This window comes from Danio rerio, chromosome 7 (genome assembly GCF_049306965.1).
Source record: "Danio rerio strain Tuebingen ecotype United States chromosome 7, GRCz12tu, whole genome shotgun sequence".
In the NCBI taxonomy this organism is placed as follows: domain Eukaryota; kingdom Metazoa; phylum Chordata; class Actinopteri; order Cypriniformes; family Danionidae; genus Danio; species Danio rerio.
In genome coordinates, this window is record NC_133182.1 from 21,707,224 (window position 1) to 21,732,683 (window position 25,460).

Consider the following 25,460-nt stretch of genomic DNA (forward strand, 5'->3'; position numbering starts at 1 on the left):
TAGAGTAAAACCCCCGGCAGCGGGAGTGTGTGAACCTCCGCTTCCTCCTGGCCGTGTGTCCGTCTCACACAACCCACATCCATTACCGGCATCCTGGAGTGTTTCGATCAATCAAAAGTCATTGTGTGTGTGTGTATGTGTGTGTGTGTGTGTGTGTGTGTGTGTTGCTGGGCGTGTATCAGCTGGCTCCACCCCTCATTAGAGCTCTCCACTAAGATAAAGAAACACAAAACATTGCCGGAAGAGCACACTTCATCATTGTCATCTGTAAAACAATCGCACATCTTCATCTGTCTGCATTCTGGGTCTCATTCCTCAGTGTTTCTCCACCGGAAGAACATCCTGTGTGTGTGTCTCTCTCTCTCTATTCCTTATCCTGTCCATTGGGGCAAGAGCAAATTATGACTGTCTGCCCTGAAACACATTTGACGTAGTGTCGCCAGTGCCTGTTTTCATCAGCCCGTGTGCATGTCGCCCTCAGGCCACTTTTGCTCTTAGCCTACATTCCTGTTCGAGTTCCTCTGGCTGCTGTTGAAGCTGAGCGCAGTCCAACTCTGTTAGCATTAGTAGTGTGAGGACTGTTATTACCCATAATGCCATGGTGATTAGCAGTGTGCTAATCTATTCATTAGCTGCTAATCTGATTGCCAGCCCTGGTAATGACTGGACCGTTTGTGTAGTTCTAAAGTCACTTTGAATCGTTGCTTATGTCAAACTGTCATTTTTGTCATCGCTAACTAGCATTAGCAATCACTCTCATGAAAAAAAGAGGAAAATTAAGTTCATTTTATTGTTTTAAGTCTAGAATCCTGTTGAAAAACCAGTCTAAGGTGGTCTCAAGTTAGCTAAATTAGCTGAGGCTTCTCTTCCTGACCCATTGAATTTATTTAAATGTCCTTCGATTAATGTTCCCTGAGCTCCTGTAAACCACAAACAATTCCTTGTGTGTTTGCTTGGCAAATAAAGCTCATTCTGATTCTTATCCTGATTCGGAAGTGTCCGAAAACCAGACAGGAAGATCAGCTAAGACTATCGATTCATCCTAGACTGGTTTAAGTAGTTTTTTTTTTCTGGCTTTCTGTTGGCTTTAACTCTGTCTCTATTGTAAGCTGTCTCTTTATCACTCCCTGTGATGGGCGTTTGTTCTTGTGCAGATGTGGTGTGGGTGTGTGCGTGTCCCTTGAACCCCACCCCCCAGGACAGGCCAGGCTGAACGGGGGATTGTGCATTCATTGGAATGGAGAGAGAGAGAAGGGAGGGAGGAATGATTGAGTGGGCTGCTGAAGAAGAAAAGGAGACAGAGAGAGGGGTGGGGGGGATGGGGGAGGGGAAATGTTGCTTGGCTGGTGTTATGCTCTTTGGTTGAAGGAGAAGAGGGGGAGGTGGTTAAGGTATAGACAACCCAGCTGGTTAGTTTGGGGAGGAGAGAGATGTACAAACATCAGAGGGCGAGAGAATGCGCAGATTGCTGGAGAACAAGTCCTATGTGCTGAGGTGAGAGTGAAAACACAAACGCCATGTGACAAGGAACTGTTTGTGAGAGAACACTGACATACATAGATTAAGCTTGTACTAGTGAACTGGAATCTGTCTGTCTGTCTAGAATAGAACAAATCTAGCATACCTTTGCATTGTAAACACTTTTTATTAAGGCATTTTCTTTGATTTCAATTGTGTTATGATGGAAGAGCTAATAGTCCACATGTATTCTTGATGACATTATGCATGTTTAGTTGTAAAATTTTATTATTATTTTTAGAAGGTTTTCATCTTTAATGTGAAAGGACAGTAGATGTTACAGAGAGGAATGTATTGGGAGTAGAGAGAGGGGAAGGGTCAGGCTGGGAATCGAACTCGGGTCATGTCAACACACTTAACCACTAGGCTATTGGCACCGACTAGTTGAATTTTGTAACAGAGATAGATGTGAACAGTATATCTGTCTCCTAAAGGCTGATTTATACAGAAAATTTAACTATATTGTACGTCGCAACAACGCTTAGCGCAAGCTCTGTGATTGGTCAGGTTGGGTAGCTGTGACGAGCGTGGAAGGTGCTGGGAAACGCAAAGCGAGTGTTGGAGCGAGTGTTTACAAGTGTCGAGTCCAATAAAGGAGCTCCAGATGAAAACTTTTATTTTGTGTTTACATTACGATTAAAGTTCGCCGGTTCCCGCCTCAAAATGAGTGAGTTTTAGCTACTTGTACATTAAGATAGCGTTCAGAAAAAAACATCTGCGAAGAAACTCAACACAGAGCAACATGAAACCTCACTGCAAGCTAGTGTTTTGGAAGTGTTATGCAGAGCAACACAAACAATGCGCAGAAGTATAAATGCACTACTAAACGCAAAGCAGTCGCCGTGGTCACGCCGATCACTCGACGCAGAGATATTAAGCCTGCTGTTTCCTACATCAAAATTTACATTTTCTTTGTTAAAAGTTCATTTTAAATATATATTATTTTTAAAATTACCGTCATTAAATGAGTCCATATGCTTTTATTTAATGCTTTGAAAATTGTATTTGGATGTTTAGTTAAAGGTTTTTATTTTTGTTAAACTTTAATCTTGGTCACTCTCAACAGTTCTTAATGCTATATAAGGTATGAAGGGACTGTTTCCCCAGAGAAATAAATTATCATTATTGGTTTTCTAAACTTAAAGAACTAAGAGTTTTATAAGTATTCATAAAAAGTATCAATTTCATTGTTTTTTTTGACCATTACACTCATTCATAATTCTAATAATACCACCTTTTATTTATAGGTGCCTTTCAAAATAATCAAGAACACCTTGCAATATGTCACAAGCACACCATAAAAAAAAAGAAATGCAAAGAGTAAGGGGAAAAATTGTACACATAATATTGGATCAGGAAATCATTAAAAGCAATCCTGAACAGAAAGGTGCTCACCTAAGATTTAAAACTGGAAATAGAGTCCACCTGACAAATGTGCAACGAAAAGAAGTTCCATAACTTTGGTGTTGTGCAACTAAAAGCCTTGCCACCAAATAACTTCATCTTTAAATTTGTAACCGATAACAATTCAGCAGTAGAAGATCTCAGTGATCGCAAAGGAGTGTACCAATGAAGAAGATCAGAGAGATAGTTAGGTGCCAGATTATGAAGAGCTTTGTATGTTAATAGAAGAATTTTATATTGTACTCGATAGTAAACATTATTTCTTGATTCTTATGTGGATAAATTCTGTTAGATTGAAATATACACTGGACAATTACAAGAATAAGTTATCCAACTGCAAATCATTCAAATAACCACAACCAGACAATGAGGCGTACTTTCTCTTTTGTCTGTCTGTTTTTTCAATGTCAGGCGTTATCCATCTCCAACACACTCTCATAAATTCCTTATTATACTTAGCGTGCAACTCGATCACTCCAAACACACACCTGTGTTTCCTTCGACTCCTTTGTCTCGCTCGAGTCCCCTGGGAATGAGGTGGTACTGACACACACTTGCACAAACAACCAAATCTGTTTTTCTTGGAATATTGAGTTTATTTATGTTTAACTGCATCTTCGGTTTCTAGCATGGATAGACAGCGCTTTTGTTGAAAAAAAATGTGCTGCAGAGATCCAGATGAATTTCTGCCACATTTTCATTCATTGTGTATGGAGAATATTGAAGGAAAGCACCATGACAACCATGCGTAAATCATATTTATAGCTGTACACATAGATTGAGTGCCATGAGGGTTAATTCATTATATGGTCTCACAATCCCAGTGCACTGTAATTTAAATCGGAGAATACATATGTATATTGGCAGAACTAATACAGATGCTACATAAAAAGCGACTGGCAAAATGTATTGCCACTCGTGACAGCATTTTTTATTGGTTTTCATCACTGGGAAAACACTTTAAAGTCTAGTTTAAACATTAAATGTTGACCATAAAGCAACGCAGGTTCATTTTGAAAACGTACCACGATTTTAGAGGTAGGGCCGGTTCAGGTAACTCACGATTCAATTCTGTTGCGATATGTGGCCGACCATAATGATAATATCATGATTCGCGATATCTACGATATTCAATCAACGTTATATCACATTATGTGTGACTGAAAAAGAAAAAAAAATACCCAATAATAAGGAAATCTTACACATTTATTAATGCTAACATTTCCAACATTGTGCAAAGAAATATACATTTGCATAATAACTCACTGCCAGCTGGTTTTAAATGTAAACACTGTATAGCTAGACAGATAAAAGTTGGAAAAATAGTTACGAAAGACTCGGTGGGCCTTGACTTTCAACTATCACTGGTTAGTGCAACCCATTTAGCAGACCGGAGCGGACCCTCCACTTTGGCCCTGGTATCTGCATACAATGCAGGGATGACTTTATCCGTAAAGTGCAGACCACTCTGTATATCGGTTCCAGTGTTGCCAACATTCTGCAAAATCCATCATTCTCGACCACGCTGTAAGGGCAAAGGTCCCCAATTTGGCGATGGACTTAGTGATACTCTGTGCCCTCAGTGAGCCAAAGGGGAGCTTTGCTTTGAACGCAATAGTGATTGTTGGCTGACTTGGTTTGCCCTTAATATCACCTGAGAGTAGTTCACCGTGATGGCGAATGAGGTGCATTTGCGTAGTAGTGTTGCTGTTGTTGTTTATCTTTGCAAAGCAGTTCTTGCATATTGCAAAGTTTATTGCATAGTTTTAGTCTCGAAAACCCAAAGTGTCTCCAAACTTTAGAGTGGAAACTAGCAGGTGGGTCTTTGATTTGTTTTTCATTATTTTCTACCATTCTTCTCGCTACTCTTTTTTCCGCGGTTGTTCTCTGTTGTTGTTAGTTAACGTGTGTTCTTCACTGGCCGCTGCTTCCGCCACTTTACCCCTATTTACTCAAATAATGCCCCCCGCAAACAGAATGGTAGATATTGAGTGGTGATAGTAACACTTACAACTGGTAAATTAATAATTTTGTGTAATAAAATATCAATATTGGCCGTTAGTGTATCAATTATTCATCGATAGAATGCTTAATATATTTCAATATTGTTTTTTTTCCCCACCCCTACTCTATATACATTTCTGGAGAGAGCAAAATTCGTCCCAGGCCCTTTTTTTTTTTTTTAGTTTTTATTTTCACGAATTCACCAGAGGCCGCTGTGTATGCTTTTTCAGATCTTAAATTTCTTTCGCGAGTGCCAGTCGCACCTGCTGTTCTCACGTATGTCCACCAAAAGCCACTGTCAACTGACTAACTGACCCACCCTCCTCCTTCCCTAAACCCAACCAATAATGTTTTCAAAAGCACTGATTGACCCACCCATCCACTTGCCTAAACCCAACTGACAATTTTAAAAAGCAATCCTGAAAAAGAAAAGCCTTCACCTAATTTTTACCACGTTTTCAGATTTAACCACATTCTCAACCTGTTATTTAATTATTTTTTTGGATTCTATTTTTGTCTTACCTGCTTTCTGGAACCATTCCTTACCAGACTTGAACCCTGTCATGGTGGTCAACTCAAGCATCTCAAGTCCGCAGCTACTGGAAAAACTGGTAACTGCTGGAAAGCCGTACACATGGAGGTAAGCGGGCAGCTGGTAAGCACGAAATGGAATGGCGTCATACCACCCCGCAGTGTTCGTCAATGAAAGCAGCCATACATACATCTGGCTAATTAATTCGCAATCTCCAGAAACGTATATAGGGCTACGTTTTCAAAATGAGCCTATGTTGCCATAAAGGGTTAAGACAAAATGAGCCTTATAAACACTCATAAACAAACACAGACTGCGGTTGGACCTTTCTTGAGTGTGTGTTTGTGTTTTCTGTTGTCTTTAATTCTCTTTTCGTATGTCTTTGATCTGCCTCTGTTATTCTTTTCATGCTCTCTTCCGCCCCTCTATATTTGTCTGCTGACAAACCAAAGCATTGGCTTGTTAAAGTTGAACTGAGTGCACGCATGTCCTGTCTGCAAATGTTTCACACATTTCTGTCAGAGGAAGCGCTGTGATATTTTGCCGGAAAAATCATCAAACACTCAAACCTGCATCTTTCTGCGAGGAGCATTATGGGGCATGACCTTTCTGTGACCCTTGGGTGTGATCGATGGGCGTTTCACATTACTTAAATGGAGTCATGTGACTGAGCGATAGAGTTACGCCATCAATGGCTGAAATGGCACACGGCCAATCGATGCTTGAGATCATAGCGATATGGAGAGAGAAAAAAGGTCATCTCAGGGTCAAGAAAGTGTGTGTTTGAGTTTGCTTTCTGTCCCCATTTCCTCATTATTCTATCATCGCACGCGTTCCTCTCTGTTTCTGTCTTCTGTAATGCCATTAGCTGTGAGCTGCCTTTCTAACCTAGTTCTCCAGTGAGCTTTGGCCTCTTGTGTAAGTAGTGTATGTGCAAGGGAGAGACCAAGATTTTACTCAGAACTGTACTCTGATCTGTTGTGTAAGCGCTGTACTTTAAGGTGAGAGAGTGTGTGTTTGTGTCCATGTTGTGTAATGGTTTACATTAGTGTGTTTGTGAGGTGTGTGATAAGAACTGCACAATGGCAAGACTCTCTGCAGGTCTGTACGAGATTTAGTGCCTTTCTCTGAATTGTAATTTGTGTGTGTGTGTGTGTGTGTTTGCTCTGCGTCTGCACACTCCAGCAACCTGATCCATTTTCTGAGGTGAGGGAGCCTGTATAGACGACCCCTGTGTGTTTGTGCATATATGTGTGTGTGTGTGTGTGTGTCATGTTGCAGTCAAACTCAATGTTGATGTTGTAATTGATTTCTCACTGCTCTTGTTTCTGGGGTGTGAGACGTCTGGAGTGCTAATTTAGCCAGCTTAATTGGGGCGTGAGTGTTTATGAATGTGATCTAAATGAAGTTGAGTTTGTCATACAATGAACTAAAACTGGTGTGTTTTATCTCCTGACATTAGATTGCAGTTCACCTGCACGAAAAGTGTTAGGCCAGATACTTCACAAGCATGCAGACATTGCCTTGAACATGGCTTCACATACTTGCATAGCATATGTTGCAAGCTTTATCGTTGTTTTCTGTTTTATAACTGTAATGTAGCTTGTGTATGTAAGCTACTCATTCATACACATGCTTTTTGTTGATCATAAGATAGAAGTCCCAAGTAATTGCCAATCGACAACTTCCTGCTCTCCCTCGTGAAGCAAATACGTAAGTAACTGAAACTGCAATTCATTGAAATTCAAAATTTTGTTTATATTATGTCTGCATAATTAAAGCCATGGCTTCATGAGTGACAGCTAGGTCTCGCTGGTCGCCGTCATTTCACCTCAGCTAATTCCTGCTGATTAGCCGCTGAACGCTGTACCACCTCCATAAATGTATTTATTTTATTTAAGGTCACTTATCATTTATAATGTCCTTTAGAGCTGTAATGCACTCCAGAATCTGACAGATTGATTAGCTGTAGGCCCTGGAACAGTCATCTGAAGCGTTGTCATACAGTGTTATGCCTGGATTTCATAAGTAGCCTTGCATTCAGTAACGCAGGACTATATTTGAAGTCTTTGGAAGTACTTTGCATTGCACATGTTAACACAAACGAGTTGCAGGTAATGAAATATTAAGCATTTCTCCCAAAGAAAAGCCTGTCTAAACAAAATGGTAGCAGGTGTCTGTAGCTCAGCTCACGCTCCGCCTCTGCCCTTGTTTGGTATCCCCTGGTTGGTGCATAATCTAAATGCTACAGTTGGCCACGCCTACTTGTAGCTTATTTTGCCTTCTTCAGAAACCTATGGGTGACATCTCGAACACTACGTCCATCTCTTTTACAGTCTATGGTAATTGCCCACTCTTTTGTCAAAATATTTACAAATTACACAGCTCTGGTCTAAAACCTATTGATCTTTATTCTTGAGTCTTGATAAGTGCATAAATGTATGATGATTTGGTAACAGAGCTGTCGTAAGATATCATGAACAAAGGTTTCTAGCATGATTCTTTGTTGTAAGATCATAATAATAGCAGTGTGTTTACTGAGAGCTCTGTGTTGAGAGGTTACATCATGAATAAGAGATGTTGAAAGAGAGGCTGGGTGTGTGTTTTGGGGTTTAGATGCTGAATGCACTCTGAATCATTCGCTGTGCGTGTGTGAGCCGGACCTGTTACCACCTTCACTGTGGCAGGTGCGAGATTCGAGGAATATGTAAATCCAATTCCATTTGTTTTAGCAGCAATATCACAGGAAACCGTAGACGTTGCTTTCATTGAATGTTTATGTGGAGCCATTTGCTCACAGCTATAGTGGTGTCCCCTGCTGTGTGTGTATGTAAGTGTGTGTGTGAGAGCATTCGTGTGCTCTGGTTGAGAATAAATAGAACAGCAGTGTGATTTCACACCCCTCCTCCTGTCCTCCCATCCCCCTCCTCTCTCTCTCCTTCTCTCTCCCTCTCTCTCTCTCTTCAGCATCAGTGCATCTGTGTCATGTCACAGGGTTCTGCCGTCCCAGAGTAACCTGCCCCCTTTACACTAAACCGCTTGCTTTTTCTCTCGCTCTCAATACTTCACCATTTCTCCTTACATGTTTGCACCTTCTATATGTAAATCATATATGTATATCTGTTACACACACACACACACACACATACACCTATTTGATGTGGAAACAGCTGTCAATCATGCCACTGCTAAATATATTTAGTTGTTGTTTTTCTCTGTTGATGTAGTCAGCCCTGATCACACACATGCATCGTATATTTCTCTGTGTATATGTACATGGCTGCAGGATGAGAGAGAGCACAAAAGGCTTTTGTATGTTAATGTGAGCGAGTGTGTTTGTGCAGCCTCAGGCTCCTCCCCCAGGGAGAGAAGGACAGGTGTGGAACAGATTGAGTTCTGCTTCATCGACGCTGTATACACACACATACACACACACACACACACACACACACACACAGACACACACACATGTATGGACGCACCTGCACACTTACAAACACACGCATACTACAAAAACACACGTTCAAGACAAAGTATGCATGTATACATGCAATGCATGTATGTACAGTATGTATGTGTGTGTGTGTATGTGTGTATGTTTATATTGTATGTACATATATAATGTACATATATACAGTATGTACATATGATTTTTGGGTGTCAAAAATCACGGAAATCACGGATTAAATGACGGAAGTCAAGTGGGAATACAAAGAAGCCAGCTGTAATTTTGTAAACATTTATTAAATATTAGTAAACAACATTGATTATTAGACATAGCAAAGAAGCACTGTAAAAATTTAATATAAACAATAGCTGCGCCCCAAATGGCACATTATGCACTTTTTCCACTATACTATTTCCATATACTATTTTGCATAGTATATGTATGCAGTGTCGTTCCAAACGGAACACTAATATTTTTTTACTAAGCGGAAATTCAAATCGTTTCCCTGATGATGTTTGACAGTTGACAAATTAGTGAAATTAATGACAAAATAATACCTGCCATGGGTATAACTGCATTTACCATCATGAGGGGCTATAATTAATCTCGTACGAGAATTTACTTTCACAATCCAAATTTAATAAAGTAATCTAACTTCAGTGCTCGAAAGCGCCACCCCTTCCGCTTCATGAGCAAATCTGCAGTCGTTGAGTGCGTGAAGTGTCCAACATTACACTTTTCTTTTTAACGGTTGAATAAGTGCATCATCCAGGTATTTAAAGTGCATTTATTTATTTATTCATTTATTTATTTATTTTTTTCAGAATTTTCCATGTGAACGCACTACTTACACTATTTATACAAAATGGCTTAAAATAGTGCAAAATAAGGCTGTGCAATATGGAGAAAATATTTAATTACGTTTTTTAATATATATATTACGATTTGATTTGCGATTTAATTTTGCAGTCAAGCTTCAGCTTAATAATCTGTAAGTCGTGGCAACAATTCTGCTCTTCAAAAAAAAGTTTATTTGTTCTGTGTCTGTGACTTTGAAACCAACATATTCCCATATTACCAATAGTATTTGATATTAATTTGTATGAGTTCCACATAGTTTAGTTGTGCAATTCTGGGCAGAACGAAAGTCTGCTTACTCAATTGGCTAGTACGGGCCTACTCACACTATGCTATCTGAACCGTGCCCAGGCCCGTTTCCTGGATCGTATGAGAAGTGTAATTACGCTGAATCTGTAAAAGCGTGGTTCATTTGGGCTCAGACGCGTTACGCTTGTGTGTGAGTGCAAAATGCGCCTAAGCTCGAAACTAAAAGCGAGACGTGATTTTTAAGGGGCTGTTTCATATGGATTTATTAATCATTCTTACTGTTCAATGAACGCAAACTGCCATAGGTTATTAAAAACAGTGATTGTTTATGAACATCAAAAGCGGCTGATCTGTTCGGCTAAACATTTGACTGCGTCACTGCATGTCAAACGCCATAACTAAAGAAATCTCCACTGTCCTGAGCGAGAGCGCTTCTGACCAGCGCATCATCGATGACGTAAGTGTGCCCAGGCCCGAATGTAATGTGAGTGCGGGCCATCGGGGGAGACTGGAGGGGGTATAAGCGTGCTTTGGCCCGGTTCATGGCAACCGTACATAGTGTGAGTACGCCCTAAGACTGTCACACACAGACGGCAGTCACACATTTGCTCTGGGCGGGGGAAATAAAATACATATATTTCATATGCAGGCTCTTGCAATTAACTAATCGCAACATTTCAAATTGTGATTATATGTTGTGCATAAGTATGTGATTTGGGACGCTCCTACTGCTTTGTTTAGGATTTGTATGTGTGCAGCCCTAGTTCCAGTTCATCTTTGTTGAACAACAATGCAGACTTCTGCCACCTGGTGGTATGGAAAGAAACATCCTCTCACGCAGGTGCAGAACATATGTTCTTGTTTCAGTTGGCTGTCATCCGTTTGGTGTGTTTATTCATAGCTTTTTGGTTCAGAGGTGACAACTGGGTTTTCGTCCCCATTGCTTTTTTGGAGTCAATATGGTGTGTCCAAGACTCTAGAAATGAAGCTTTGTGTGGTTTTTGAGATAAAGGGGTTTATTCTGCATTCCTTCTTATTTGATCACGCTCTGTATCACTTTTGCGGGAAAGCTCTGTGTAACAAGCAACTAAATGAATGAGCCGATTATGTTATGTGGCTTTCAAGTTAGTGATCGGAAATCGATCAAATGAAATGAAAGTAAATAGTAAACAGGATTACGATCATAGTGATGCATGCTGTTTCGTTATGATCACAATCCAATTAAATGTGTTTTTGACTACGTCTGGAAATGGATCCTTTTTACACCCTATATATCAGTTTTCACTGATGATTAGATTGATGAAAAGGTGTCTGAATTACAGGTGTAAACAGGGCCTAAATCTGTATCAATAGTTAATCTCATAGCAGTTTTGCACTGGTTTTCTTGTATCTTTCAAGCTAAGGAAAGTTTACTCTTCATTTGATAGTGCTGAAGCTGAAAAAATACTTTGTTCTGTGAAAAACAGAGGTTAAAAAAATTACTTTTGTTTTGGATTTGTTTTATTGTGAAGGGAACTTGTATTCCCGTATTCAGCAAGAGCCTGGAAAAGCCCATGATCGCAGATTCCAGGTTCTGCTGTGACTGTTAAATGATGATGTAATGATGTAATATGTGGTCACATGATGTTAAACGTTGTTTCTTCATTTTTCAATCAAAATGGAAATAAAACATCTGTGTGAAACTTCCAGAATCACCCTCAACATCCCCGTCGCACTTCTTTTCTTTGCCATATGTCTTGTTCTCAGTTTTCATTCTCTTCCTCTTTTTCATACATCATCACATTCTCTTTCACATGCTCCTACATTTTTGCATGAATTTTTGACTTCAATGGTTTATACAAACAAAGCTTGTATAATTGAAGTATGCCTTGCATAAGTAGTATTGCTGAATGTATGCGATGGTATGTTGTTTCTTGCTTGTGTGTGTGTGTGTGTGTGTGTGTGTGTGTGTGTGTGTGTGTGTGTGTGTGTGTGTGTGTGTGTGTGTGTGTGTGTGTGTGTGTGTGTGTGTGTGTGTGTGTGTGTGTGTGTGGTCTTGTGGTGGTTCAGAGACGCCATGTGTGGATCATATGGGAGTTTAAGTGATTAGGTATGTTTGTGTGAATGTGAATTATAGTATAAACAGATGGACTTTCTAATGGATACAACACACCTCTAAGCCCACACACTCAGAAATAAAGTACATACACATAGTGTTAAACTAACTGTGTAAATTGTTATTTTACATATAAAAAAACATCCAGTCATTCACTAAAAACATTAAATATAAGATTTCGTCAACAAATACTAGATGTTGACAAATTCAGTGCAGCACTTAATATTTCTTACACCTTTTTTCTGCCAGATATAGATTTAATTACTGTATTTATATCGTCATCTTTCATCTCATTGTTTAACTATTATCTATTATTTATTATCTATTATTATTATATCTCCATTGTTGAGGGCAGCCTGGAAGTTATGCTTTTCCACCCATCTAGCTAATGTTTCAACAAGGAATTAAAGGTGCTAAAGAATGGAAATCAACCATAGTTTTCGTCTCATGTAAATTTTGTTTGAGAAAACGACCAGTAAAATATGTGATTGAGAACATAACATGGACTCTTACCAACCGTTATTGATTGGCCAAAATGTTTCTTAGTTCTTAGTGACTATCGTTGTTCTAAACAACAATGATAAAACAAAAGTTTCCTTATGTTCTAAGTTCTTGTTGGTTGTATTATATTTACTATATGCATTTTGAAAATGGAAAATAGTGAAATGTTTATAAAAAAAATAATAAAAAAAATAATGTTTATCTATTATGTCACTCCTACAGTGATTTTTCTGGAGTCAAAGGACTTTTATTCTGGAGTACTCAACTTTTGTTTAGTCATCATTAAGATGTGTAGATGGGGTATTAATATTATGGTGATCTCTTTACACTGAGGAGGGCAATAATTCTTGTCTGTATTTTCATATATCTTAAAACCACAAAATAAACTCTAAATCTGTCTTATCTGTCAAATGCAAGACCCTTTTTTGATTATTTTTGCACTTAGAAAAGCTACATAGCTTCTACATAGATATTAGCGAACAATTTAAACATATTTGTAACAATGCATTCTGTCACAGACTTATATTTCCTTAGACTATGTAAGTAAACAACTCAAAGAAAAATGAGGTACAGTAAATGGTAAGTCAATTGGTCCAACACATCAATGTGTTTAAAACAGTCATAATAAATGAATACTAATGTCAATAAAGATAATGGGCACAACTTTGCAACATTAAGAAGCATAATAGACTGCTTTGTACAGATGAAATAACTGGAATCTGCCCACATGGAAAGCATATTCAAGGTAAAAATATCCACTCCTTTTGTTATGGTAAAAATAATTCAGATAGTTCACATTGAGCTCCAAGTTAGAAGCCCCCCATGAGTTTACTTTAGAGGATTTACCAACACAATCTCTGAATTCATATGATCAAATTCGTAAAATATAGTACGATTTGCTCATCACTCAATGACGGTTGGGGTTAGGGGTGGGGTTGAGTTGGGTGCCATGCCTCCTTTTTAAAATCATACAGTTTTGTACGATTGAACTCTTGACGAAATGCAGCCATACGTAGCTCTGGCTACATAATTTGTGATCTTCAGAAACATATATACGGCTACGTTTTTTTAGAATGAGTCTATATTGAACTTCTTACAGGTGTTTGTGGGCTGTAGTGGAGAACAGCTTAATTCTGACACATTTATTCTGCTTAAATGATATTTGCTGACAATTAGCGTGAGCAATATTTTCCAGTGTACACAAGACTTTATCTTTGACAACTTGTAGTGAACCCAGTGCTGAAGACAAAGGTGAAGTCATGCTTTACGAGAATGTAATAAGTAGACGAAGGAGAAAACATTCAAAGCATACATTTCATAAACGTCAATATCATCGCTTGTCCATGTTAACCAGATGTTTGGAAGTGTACAAGTAAAGGACAGGTGGTAGGGACCAAACAGGACAGGGAATTGAGGAGGAACTGGAGCTAAAATACACAGAATAATCAGACTTACACAGGTGATGGGACTCATCCATAAAAACAGATAAAAAACGAAACAAAGAAACTGAGTCAAAAACAATTAACAAACACTAACATCTGAGGTAGATTGTTGTGCTGTGATTAACCTTACTCTGAAGTCCATGCTAATTTAGTTGGTTACCTAAAAAGAATGCCCATTCATAGTTCTTGCAGTCTAACACTCCAAAAAGCATCCAATACAGTAATCCCTCATCATAACGTGGTTCACCTTTCGCGGTCTCACAGTTTCACAGATTTTTTTTGTGCAATTTGACGTACTTTCTTTTTGTGGCGCATTGTGTTCTGCGTCCTGATTAGCTGTAGACCATTGTTATTTAATTTACTACGTGCCGTGTCTCCTGTACAGTACAGAATACGTTCAGCTTGCCAAATTCACATGAATCTTCGATCACTAGCAGTGTGACTAGCACGTGCTGTACTGTATATTTGCAAGTTTTTTTCCCCAACAACCCTTATAATGTTGACGAAATGTTCTGCAACCTCAAAGGCAGAGGAAGATGCTAACCATCGACTCTAGACATGTTAAAGGAAGGTTGAAGTGAGTGTTTAAACAAGAGAAAAGTGTGAAGATGTTAATGCTTAATGAGAAAATAGTGTATAAATAGTGTAGTGAGGGGGTTTAAAAACATCTATAGATCAATAGATGTTAACAATAACAATGGTCCCAACGTATTTCCTGTTTTACGTTTTTAATTTCCAAAGCTTACAGGACTTTCCCAGAGTTGGGTTGCGGCTGGAAGGGCATTTGCTGCGTAAAAACTTGCTGGATAAGTTGGCAGTTCATTCCGCTATGGTGACCCTGGATTAATAAAGGGACTAAGCTGACAAGAAAATGAACGAATGAGCTTACAGGAATCCAAAAGGAGCTATATATTGATGAATAATGTTCTGATAGTTGTTTTAATGTTACGTTATGATTAAATTGCCTCTCAATACAGTTATGAAACCGTTTGAAAACAAGCAGGAAATGTTCATGGGCCAATAACATCACCACATTGAAATGATCTATACTAGTTGTAAAAAATAAAGCTGACTATTTCACGGATTTTACCTATTTTGGGCTGTTTTAGGAACTTAACCCCTGCAATTAATGAGAGAACACTGTAGTTCTAAGAACTATAAAAAAGTTTCTCTGGTATTAAAGTGCATTCTGTTGGAGAAGACTAAGAGAAATAAAGCAGGAGATAAAGAGGTGAAAGTATGCTGGAAGAGTTGTTTCTGGGATGGGGCTGTACAATAGCAATAATGATTGACACTATGAAATGATTCGGTTTCGGCTCAACCCGTTTCATAACTTCAATTACAACATAAGCTAGATATAAACATTTTGATCTAATCACTGCCTCTGTATGGTTTTACCTATTTAAAACATGGTAAACAGCTTTTACAGGTTACAATTCCACAAACCGGTCTAATGATATTTTTGGCAGTAGAAAAGTATCCAGCAATAAACGCTGAAGACTATATTTGCTGAATTTGGTGTGGCATATAATGACAGTCTGCACTGTCTGTCTGTGCTGGATGTCTGCACTGTCCAGGCCCTGCAGGAACTAAAGCCAGTAAAGAAATGCTGGCCCAAAAAGTCCTTTCGCTTCAGATCTGTGAGGCTGATTTACACAAGAAGTTGATCCCTCAGGGTTTAGCTTATATTTCTGTGTGTTTGTAATAGAGAAGGTGCAGAAACATGTGTGAGCCTGTTTGTTGATTACCTCAGCATGTTTTTACCTGACTGACTGATCTTATTGTTGCCGCCTCTTGTTTTTGCTCCACTGTGTGTATGTGTGTGCGTGCAAGACACTTCTGTCTAGCCTGGCTGTCTGTGGATGTAGACGGAAAGTCATTTATTGAACTTTGTAAGGGAAAAGCTAAGTGGGATGGCTGTTTTGTTGTGGTCTGCTGTCTGTTTCTTCAACTTCAGCTACTGTTATGTGGTCAGCTGCGTGTGTGCGGTTGAAAGAAACCTAAATACATTCACCACACCCTCATGCATGACTGACAGATGTTCAAAGACGCTTTAAATATTCATGAGAAAGTTCAAATGCGCACGCACAGATGCTCTTCAGAGCGTCTGCGTTCAGCATTAGCTGATGCTTGGCTTTGTTGGTTGCTGTTTAGACAATGGCATGTGTGTGGGTACAGGTTTTGCGTGTGGGTAATTTTCGCAAACCATACATGGCTGAATCTGACCTTTTCATGCGAAGTGTGGCAAAAGTTCACTAAACCATATCTTCGCCGTGGTTTCTGCACCCCGCCCACAGTTTTGCACACCCACGCACAAGACTGATCATAATCACAACCGCAGATATACATGCAGACTAGTGGGCAGTGACCTGATAGCCAAAACAAATGAACTGGCAGAGGTAAGCAGGTTCATGATTTGACCTGGTATCAGGACACAAGGTTTTGCAGCTTTCCGATACAACAGCATACTAGCAGACTGTGGAAACGTTGTGGGTTTGAATCCCAGAGAATGTTAAAATGAATGTGTTGAATGTATGGTTTTAATAATGTTAAGTCCATTATAACACCTAGTCAGTCAAGGCTAATGTAGTTTTAACACATTGCTGGGCAGTGGGGGGAAATGAAATGTGGTTCCTTCAGGAAACGACAGTCCAGACATAACAATGTTCGACAAGCACAGACAACAAATGCAGGAAATAAATAAGATGTAAAAGGATACATAATGGAACAACAGTGAGTAAATTGGGGATTTAAACAACCCCCTACACTCTCAGAAATGAAGGTATGTGATCTGTCACTGAGGTGGTACCTTTTCACAAAGTACAAATTTGTACCTAAAAGGTCCATATTAATACCTTAAGGGTACATATTAGTACTTAAACATTTTAAGAGGAACACTATTGTACTTTTTAGGTACCAATATGTACCTTTAAGGAATTAGTATGGACCTTTTCGGTACAAATTTGTACCTTTTGAAAAGGTACCACCTCAGTGACAGATTATTTCTGAGACTGTACATGAACATCCACATTTTATTCCAAGGTGCATTCAGGATAGAATTTGCATACATCTTCTCTGCTGTTTGAGCATACATTAAATACTTGAGTTCTGCAAACATAAATGATAACTTACATGTTTGCAAAGATATGTGGTTATTTTTTTTAAAGCAATCAAATTTTTCCTTTATATAGTAGACTTATATTATTGAATAATCTTAAATATATACCTGGTAATAATAATGTCAATCTGCCATCTGACCACAGGTCAAAGGTTTTAAAAATACCATGTAAAAAGGGTCTAAAGCATTTTTGTGCATCACTTAAAGCTGAGAAAATCCAGGTCGACGCTTTTAAAATCAGACATGCTGGATGGACATTCACAAACACACCACCATTATAATCCTCTAATGCTTTCTCAGGCACAGAAGAACTAAACATCTCTTACCTGATGCTTAAAGCCAGTAATTGATTTTTATTTATTTTATTTTTTTTTTGAGAATTGTACCTCCCTTGTAAAGGCTGGTTTATACTTCTGTGTTTAATGATTGGAGTGACCCACGCTGCCTGCCTTGCGCGTTTAGTCGTGCATTTATACTTCTGCATGCTGTTTGTGTTGCTCTGCAATAACACTTACAAAATGCTAGCTGGCAGTAGGTTTTTGTGCTCCTCTGTGTCAAGTTCCTTCGCGGGTATTTAGTTATTTTTTTCTAAACGCTACAATTAGCTTTAGCATGCTCATTTAGAGGCAGGAGCCAATGGATGTGCAACAACTTTAATTATAACGTAAACGCAAAACATCTGAAGCTCCTTCACATGACTCATCACTTGTAAACACTCGCTCCATCGGGCTCGCGGCTCTCATCATCACCCACGCTCGTCACCGGTACCAAGCCGACCAATCACACAGCTTGCGCTATGCGTTGTTGACTTGTGTAGATACATTTTTTGAGAGGTGAGCGTCAGCACCAGACCATACGCATGCGCTTGACGCAAAAGTATAAATCAGCCTTAATTGTTATTGGACATGTTTTGAGAAGGTGCACCAAAATGAGGAATTTGTACTAGACCACACAGACAGATTGCAAACAAAACTGTCTGCTATTCCCTGCATTATGGGTGTGCCTAAAGTATAGTAATATTAGTCATTTTTCAGCTTGTGTACACATTTTAGGTCCCCATGAGGGAAAACAGCTTAAACACCCAATCCTACAAAATGAAGTATTTTGCAAATGTAGAATGTCTTTCTGGTTTGTTTGTATGGCAAAGCTTGGGGTAAGTAAAATGTGGTTTACAGAACACAAAATTGACTTCTTGACATCCTGACATGGGTATGATCTAGATAGTACACTGTTTAAGTGGCTTACAAGGACATCCCCTGTGTCCTCATTATTCAAAGTGCTTAAAAATCATACTTAATAGTTTTTTGAAAGTTTTTGAAAGGGTTTGGTTTAGGGGTAAGGCAATTAAACAAGTGGGTTTTACAGTATAAAATACATTACACCTATGGAGAGTCCTCATAAAATGTTTGTGTGTACACATCGGGGTATGTGGTCTACTGTCTCAACACGAGGAGCAGGTCTGAGTCACATAGTGACTAACCATCAGAACAGCCGAACACTGTACCTTGATTCACGCAAAACAAGCTCACACTTGAACATACAACACACTAAGTCTTCCACACTGCAAGGGCCATAAAAGTGGTGCACACTTGCAGGTCTTTGTCTGTGTGATTGTCGGTCGCAGGGAGCAGGTGTGGTAAGGAGTTTGGTTAGGTAAGTAAAATGATATAACCTCTATGCCATATAACACACAAGACTGATTTAAACTGTGTCACAGCTTTTTTTCTGCCTGCTTGGGGGCCTTAATGGGTGGAAAAACTTTTCTGACATAGTTACTGTTTTACTAAAAATGTTTAGTGACTAGTTGCTCAGGGGTAATTGAGAATGCATGTTGGGGGAAATCTAATGTGTGTCTGTAGGTCAGGTTTTGCCTACATTTGGATATGAAAACCTGAAATTGCTGTTGAGCAGCCTCGAGGAAGCAGTCTCCTTGAGGAAAAACAGCTTAATGTATAATATAATGACTTAATATATGGAAATGCTGAAAGTCTGTGTGAAGATACTGTAATAGTGTTATTAGCTCCATAGAACAGAAGCACAATAGAAAACCGTCTGGTGTACTGTACTTATTTGTGCTCTTATCATTAACACAATTGAAGAACAGGTTTAGCTCAGCATTGTAGTCCATTTTCTACTTTTCCTGCATGAAAGGCACTACAAAATAAACATTTTGTAATGCCTATCTCTGTTTCACCTTTACGCTGATTACAGGATGTCCTCAATATCAGTGTTTGTTAATGTATTATGTATTACAGTGGGTTCATTGATAGCCGACGCCTCTGCTTGTTGAGTTAGCACATTTCTGATATCTTATTGACAGTTGGAGGTGTACAGAACAGGCTGGTTGTGTTTAGTCACAGGAGTGTAATGTGTGCTGGGTGAGATGAGTGATGAGTGTGTTTAATAGGTCATTGTGTGAGTGTGTATGAGGTAAAGCTTCTTGGACCATAAACAGACCAACTGGTCAAGATTAAATGAATAGAGAAAGATGAGTTTGTTCATATTGCGTCCATATTATTGGTTATTGTACATTGTGTAACATTATTTATAAAAAGGAAAGAGGAAAAAATAAGTTTGGGTCATGTAAAGCAACCACCCAGGAAACTATTTTGTGTTTATTAGACGTCTAATAGGCATCTAAATGTAGACAGCTTGGCTAAAACAAGGCTAAACTTGGGATGTCAGTGAAAATCTAATAGAAATCTAAGAATAGCCCAAAACTAGACTAGTCATTAAATAGACATTTTAGACAGACTTTATATGTGTAGTCATTCATTTTTGTTTCTTAGACTGACCTATTCTTAGACGTCTATTAGATTTTCACTAACAGTCCAAATTTAGCCTTGTTTTAACCAAGACGACCATGTTTAGACGTCAATTAGTCATCTATGAGACCTCTTTTAAAACAAAAAATGCTTGCTGGGCACTTACTGTTGATTTGGCGCCATGTTTAAAGGTGTGAAAGTCAATGTCCTTGATGTCACTGAAGCTTAATGTACTATGGAAAATAAAACATTTAGTTGATCCTAATAAATTCTCATTGTCATAAACAAGATGGCTTTCATTTTCCACGAGGGTGTTTGGTGTCACAACAGCTTTGTTTCCATGTGAACCGTTAAAACGCACAATACACACACTTCAACCAGAAACCAGTATCAAATATTTTAAGATTGCCTACTTTTGACCAATTTCAGTAGTATTTGAAAACACATTAGTTCAAAAAACCTTTGTTGTGCTAAAGTTCTTGTGTGATTAGCATTATAAATGTATTTGTTATTCTCACCTTTTTCTATTTGCTTACTATCCTCCACACTTCCTGTCAGCTGTCCTTGTTGTCCATGTGGAGAGAGATAGGTAAGGCAAATGTATTCGATTACACATCATAGACACTATCAACTGGGTTATTTGTATTTATTTGGTGTTATCTGCAAAGAACTGCACAAAAAAATCCTTAATTTGTTGATAATATGTCCCTGTAAATATCATTAGTGTGAAAAGGAACAAAAGTTGTTGGCGTCATACAGCCTTGTAGTGTTAACTTTAATCTACAAACTGCAGTTAAACCGAGTTAATGTTGAGTACATGTTTCAGTTTCAGAGAAATGTTGGCTGAAGTAGGTATTTCTAATGAGCCGGTGTTGAAAATGGTCATTTCATCTCAGCTGACCTCTTGTGATCATGCTTTTAAAACATGTTAATACAAGATAGAAATGTGGCCTAACACTGTCCTAACAACACATGTTGCAACAAGTTTCCAGTAGAGCTGCACGATATTGGAAAAATCTGACATTGCAATTTTTGTTTTTCTGCTATATATAATGTGAATATTGGGGGGGTAATTAATTGATTAAGATTTTTCTATGCAATTCGTTTGCATAAGTCATAATAATAATAAAAAACAATCATAAACAAATACATCAGGGCAAATATAAAAGTGAAATAACAGTGCTTTATAATTTTCTGGAGAGTCTTAACAGTATTCAGGTAAAGGAATTAAACAATCGACCATAAAACAACATTGCTATCATTGTATAAATGGTTTAAAAATAATAGCATCTTTATTTTTTAATCTTTAAAATAATAATCTAATCCAGCAATGTGACTATTGTGGATACACACATTGCGATATCAATGCTCAAACAATATATTGTGCAGCCATAGATTCCAGAGACAAGTAATTTGTCTATCTCCACCAAACATGATTCAACATGACAGAAACATTTAAATACCAGCCACTGCACTCCCTATGAAATGGTAAAGGCGTAAAATTTAATTAATACATATTAAACCTCTTCTACATTATTAATTGATTACTGTGTAACTGACAGTGTTGGTTAGCACCAAATCACCATTCTGACTTTTATTTAAAACCCGTCTGCTTGTCATTTTTTTTTAAGATCTGAGCTAAACTATCTGCTGCTGCTGTCAGTAATATGGTAATAAATGTCACGTAAATTGGTATTTAAACCTTCATTGGAAGCATTTTACACTGAATAACGCACATAATCTGTACCTGAGGTGATCTTTGTCAGTAGCATATGCTGTTGTTTTGTCACGACATTACGGAAATTGAAAGCATTCCTATAACAGAAATTAAGCGTCAACATCACACGTAGTTAGGGAAAAAATCCTTTTAACATGAGAGAGCTTTCTTTTATGATATGTCACTATGTTGCGTGTAGTTGGGACTAGGGTTGTCATGATACTGGAATTCTGTACCAATCGATTCTGAAATTTTAAAAACAATCATTTCCCGCTAACATTTGAGCGCTGTTTAGCACGTTCTTAAACAGCGCTGACCTGCCATTGTGTTTATATGCTCAACAGAAATGACTGTGATTGGCTCTGAATGGTTAATCAGCGCTGTTTAAGAGCATGCTCAAATGTTAGCGGGAAATGGACGATTCTAAAATTTCAGTATGAATTGGTACTGAATTCCAGTATCGTGACAACCTTAGTTAGGACACAGTGAAAGATGTCCAAGCCACAGCTGGTTGACATACTAGAAACCAGCTACTTTTCTCAAAATACATCAATGGGCTATTGAGATGGATTTCCCAGCAGGCGTAGGGACTTTTCTCTCTTTTCAATTTTCCTCTATTTCAGCCTGTCTCTTATTGTCACGCTGCATGAGCACAGGTCCTCTTGACTGTCTCAAGAACACTTTGAGTCTTGGTGTCACACTGTCCTTCATTGACAAGTTTTCTTATGTTTGTTTGGTCTCTGTCCTCTTATAATCCTCTGAATCCGCTCTTCACCTTCAGAGAGTAGATTAGTCCTCTGCCATTGGGTTGTGGAGATAGACAGACACTGGCCTTTTCTCATATAAATCCTGTAAACTCCCCCTCACTGTGACCTTTGAGCTCGTGGAGTCTTTCAGGGTTGAGGGTGACATTTAAAATCAAGCGCTAGACGATACTTCTGAGATTTGCTATCAGGGTTTGATTCCAGAAAAGATATCACCTTTTTCCCTCATGTCTACTTGTGCTTCAGTTAGGGTTTTTTTAACTAGTTATAAACTGGCTTGATGTGTTTTTTAAAACCTTAAGCATGCATTGGTTTCTACGGCAGTGTCTGGATTTTTAAGTGCTATGGTGTTGGATTTTTACAGTTGTTGCTGCGGGACAGCGTTAAAACAAACAGCTGCCAACCTGCAGGGGTGCGCCCTTTTGACTTTAAGGTCAGAAGTCAAGCAGTCTAACCACTTTGGTTTTATAGCCATCAATAAAATATATACCCGCTTTATCTAATCAGAGATTGCGGCCCTTTTCATACTAGAGAGAGTGAATGGTTGAGTGGAGCTTTAAAATGTTTGTGGGTGTGGATGTGTGTGGTGTAAATAAAAAAAAAACAAGTTTCAATCAGTAGAAATGGCAAAAATAATCAATGTTGAATATTTATATACAATAGGTCAATATTTAATTTGTGTGAATGTTAAATGTTTGTGTGATTTGCATGGCAAGATCAATAAATGCATGACTTGGCAAAGCTGAATCATCGAGTTCCTCCTGTATCCTCCTCGTCCCCCTACTGTTTGTGTGGGGCATTCATTTTCAAAAACAATTAGCATGAGCTCACTGTAATTCATATGTATGCTTGGGGTGGATGTGGGCACTGTGGGCAGAGGTGGTGTGTGTTAACTGAATGAAGCATCTGAATGAACAATCCATCCATTTGTGGCAGCTGTGACAACTTGTTCACCCTACTGCTGACTCAATGGAGCCCACAAAGTGGGAGCAGAGGGTTGGTCTAAAGGCCATCGTCTCTTCTCACACACAAACTATTCATTTCTGCCATTGCACTTCTGACAGTTCTGCGTATTTCATTTTTGTGTTTTTAGTAGTGAATACTGTGCTCGTGGGAACTCTGATATATTTAGCTGCAATGTGAGAACAGAAGACTGAGCTCCATTCCTCTCTGATTATAAGGCCAGAGCCAAGCAACCATAAGCCTGCCTCTGGAAATAAGAGGAGACGCTGTAGACAAAAAAAGTGTTTTGTTTTTTTGTTTTTTTATACACATCTCAATTTTGAGATTTGGGGCTTCTCGGCCGGTGTCTGCTAGGTCTTAATGTCTTAAATCTCAAAATCTAAATTTTAGGCCCTAAAAAGTCTGAAATTTGGGTTTTAGATCTTAAATCTTTTTTTTATTTTTATTTTTTTTAAAGATCTTAATTTTCCTTTGTTCATGTAAAGCAATCTGGCCAACACGTATTCAATCACCAACAATCAATCTTAATAAAACTATAAAAAGTTAATTAAACAATAAAAGTTTTTATTTAAGGATGTCGTTTTTAACTCTATTTACCATAAAAGTTTAATTATTTTCCCTACAATGACATTTGTTTTTAAGTTCTCCATGCATTTACTGCTGAGGAAACTGACCTGGACAGACTGCTGTATACATTTATTTTATGAGGTTTTTTTTTTTTTTTTAAGGAACTTTACATTGAAAAAAAGTGTATGTATACAACTAGAGCTTGCTTGTTTTGACTCAATATTTAAAATATGTTGCTCTGAATTAATTAGATATATATTTTTATATTTTTAATTATTATTATTATTATTGTATTATTAAATTTAATAAGCTATTTTTTAAAAAGTTTGATTGGGCAAATAAAATATTTTCCAACTGGGCCATTCGAAAAACTCTTTTGGGTTTAGCCCTGTATGAGTGTAACATATCATTCATAATGGTTGTAAAAATGTCTTAAAGTCTCAAATTTACCTTGCTGAAACTTGCAGAAACCCTGTGGGCTTTTCATAAAGTTTTAGTTTGATTTGTGTAATGCAGAGATGCCCGAACCTTTTCCTATACAGGGCCAAAAACCAAACTTAATTGAGGGCTGTGGGCCGAATATATACCAAACCGCAGTGCAATCAATTTGCCAAGGGGAATTTCCTCATTTATTCGGCAATACACTGTAAAACCCAGCAGTAAAACCCAACCCCTACTCATTTGAAAAGAGTTTTGAACTCAGTGTTGAACTCAATGCATTAATTTAATACCTCATTACTTCAACTTAAATAGAGTAAGTTCATAGTAATCATATAGATAAAACATTTTTTAACTCAAATGCTTTGTTGCAATTGGTTTCCTCAAACCGTTTGAGTTGTCCTAACTTATTTGGTTTTACAGTACTCGGTTGGTTTGAGTTCTCTTCATTTATTGGGTTATACTGTGCTCAAATTGCTTCGTTTACTCAAATGGATTAAGTTCACAGAACTCATTAGGATTAGTTTTTGAACTTAAATGGTTTGCTGCAATCAGTTTCCTCAAACAGTTTGAGTTACCTTAACTTTTTGGGTTTTACAGTGTATGTATATAAAAAACTAGGTAAAGTTGCTTTAAATCACATTTAATAACGAAGTATCATTTTATTATTAACTTATTACTGTACAAATATAAACAATTCCATTTATAACACAATAGAGTCCAATGCTGAATACACTAGTCAAGCTGCACCTGTCTTTTACTCTGAAATTCAAATTGGCTATTTATGTCAAAAGCATTCGCCCCAACCACCAACATTCTCCCTCGCTTTTCAGATAGGATGGCGGGCCAAATCAAAGGGCTCTATTTTGGGCACCACTGGTCTAATGTGAAGGAAAAATCTAACATGCAATTAAAGTGTTGTTTTTATTCTACCATTATCTGTTTTTGTCTGTATATGTTTCAGTAACAGTACATATTTTTGATAATGAGTTTTTGTTTTACTCCTGCATTGAGCCATAAATTTCACCATTACACCAAACTTCAGTTTTATTCATATCTGTACTCTGAGATTTTATT

General features: G+C 38.1%; 2 protein-coding genes across 10 annotated transcripts in view; both read left to right on the forward strand.

Annotated features, from left to right (window-relative positions):
- efnb3b (ephrin-B3b) overlaps positions 1-25,460 on the forward strand; it is an 888,832-nt gene that overhangs the window by 768,154 nt on the left and 95,218 nt on the right. The gene's annotated exons all lie outside the window — the stretch shown is intronic.
- Positions 1-25,460, forward strand: part of kdm6ba (lysine (K)-specific demethylase 6B, a) — a 149,712-nt gene that overhangs the window by 93,816 nt on the left and 30,436 nt on the right. The gene's annotated exons all lie outside the window — the stretch shown is intronic.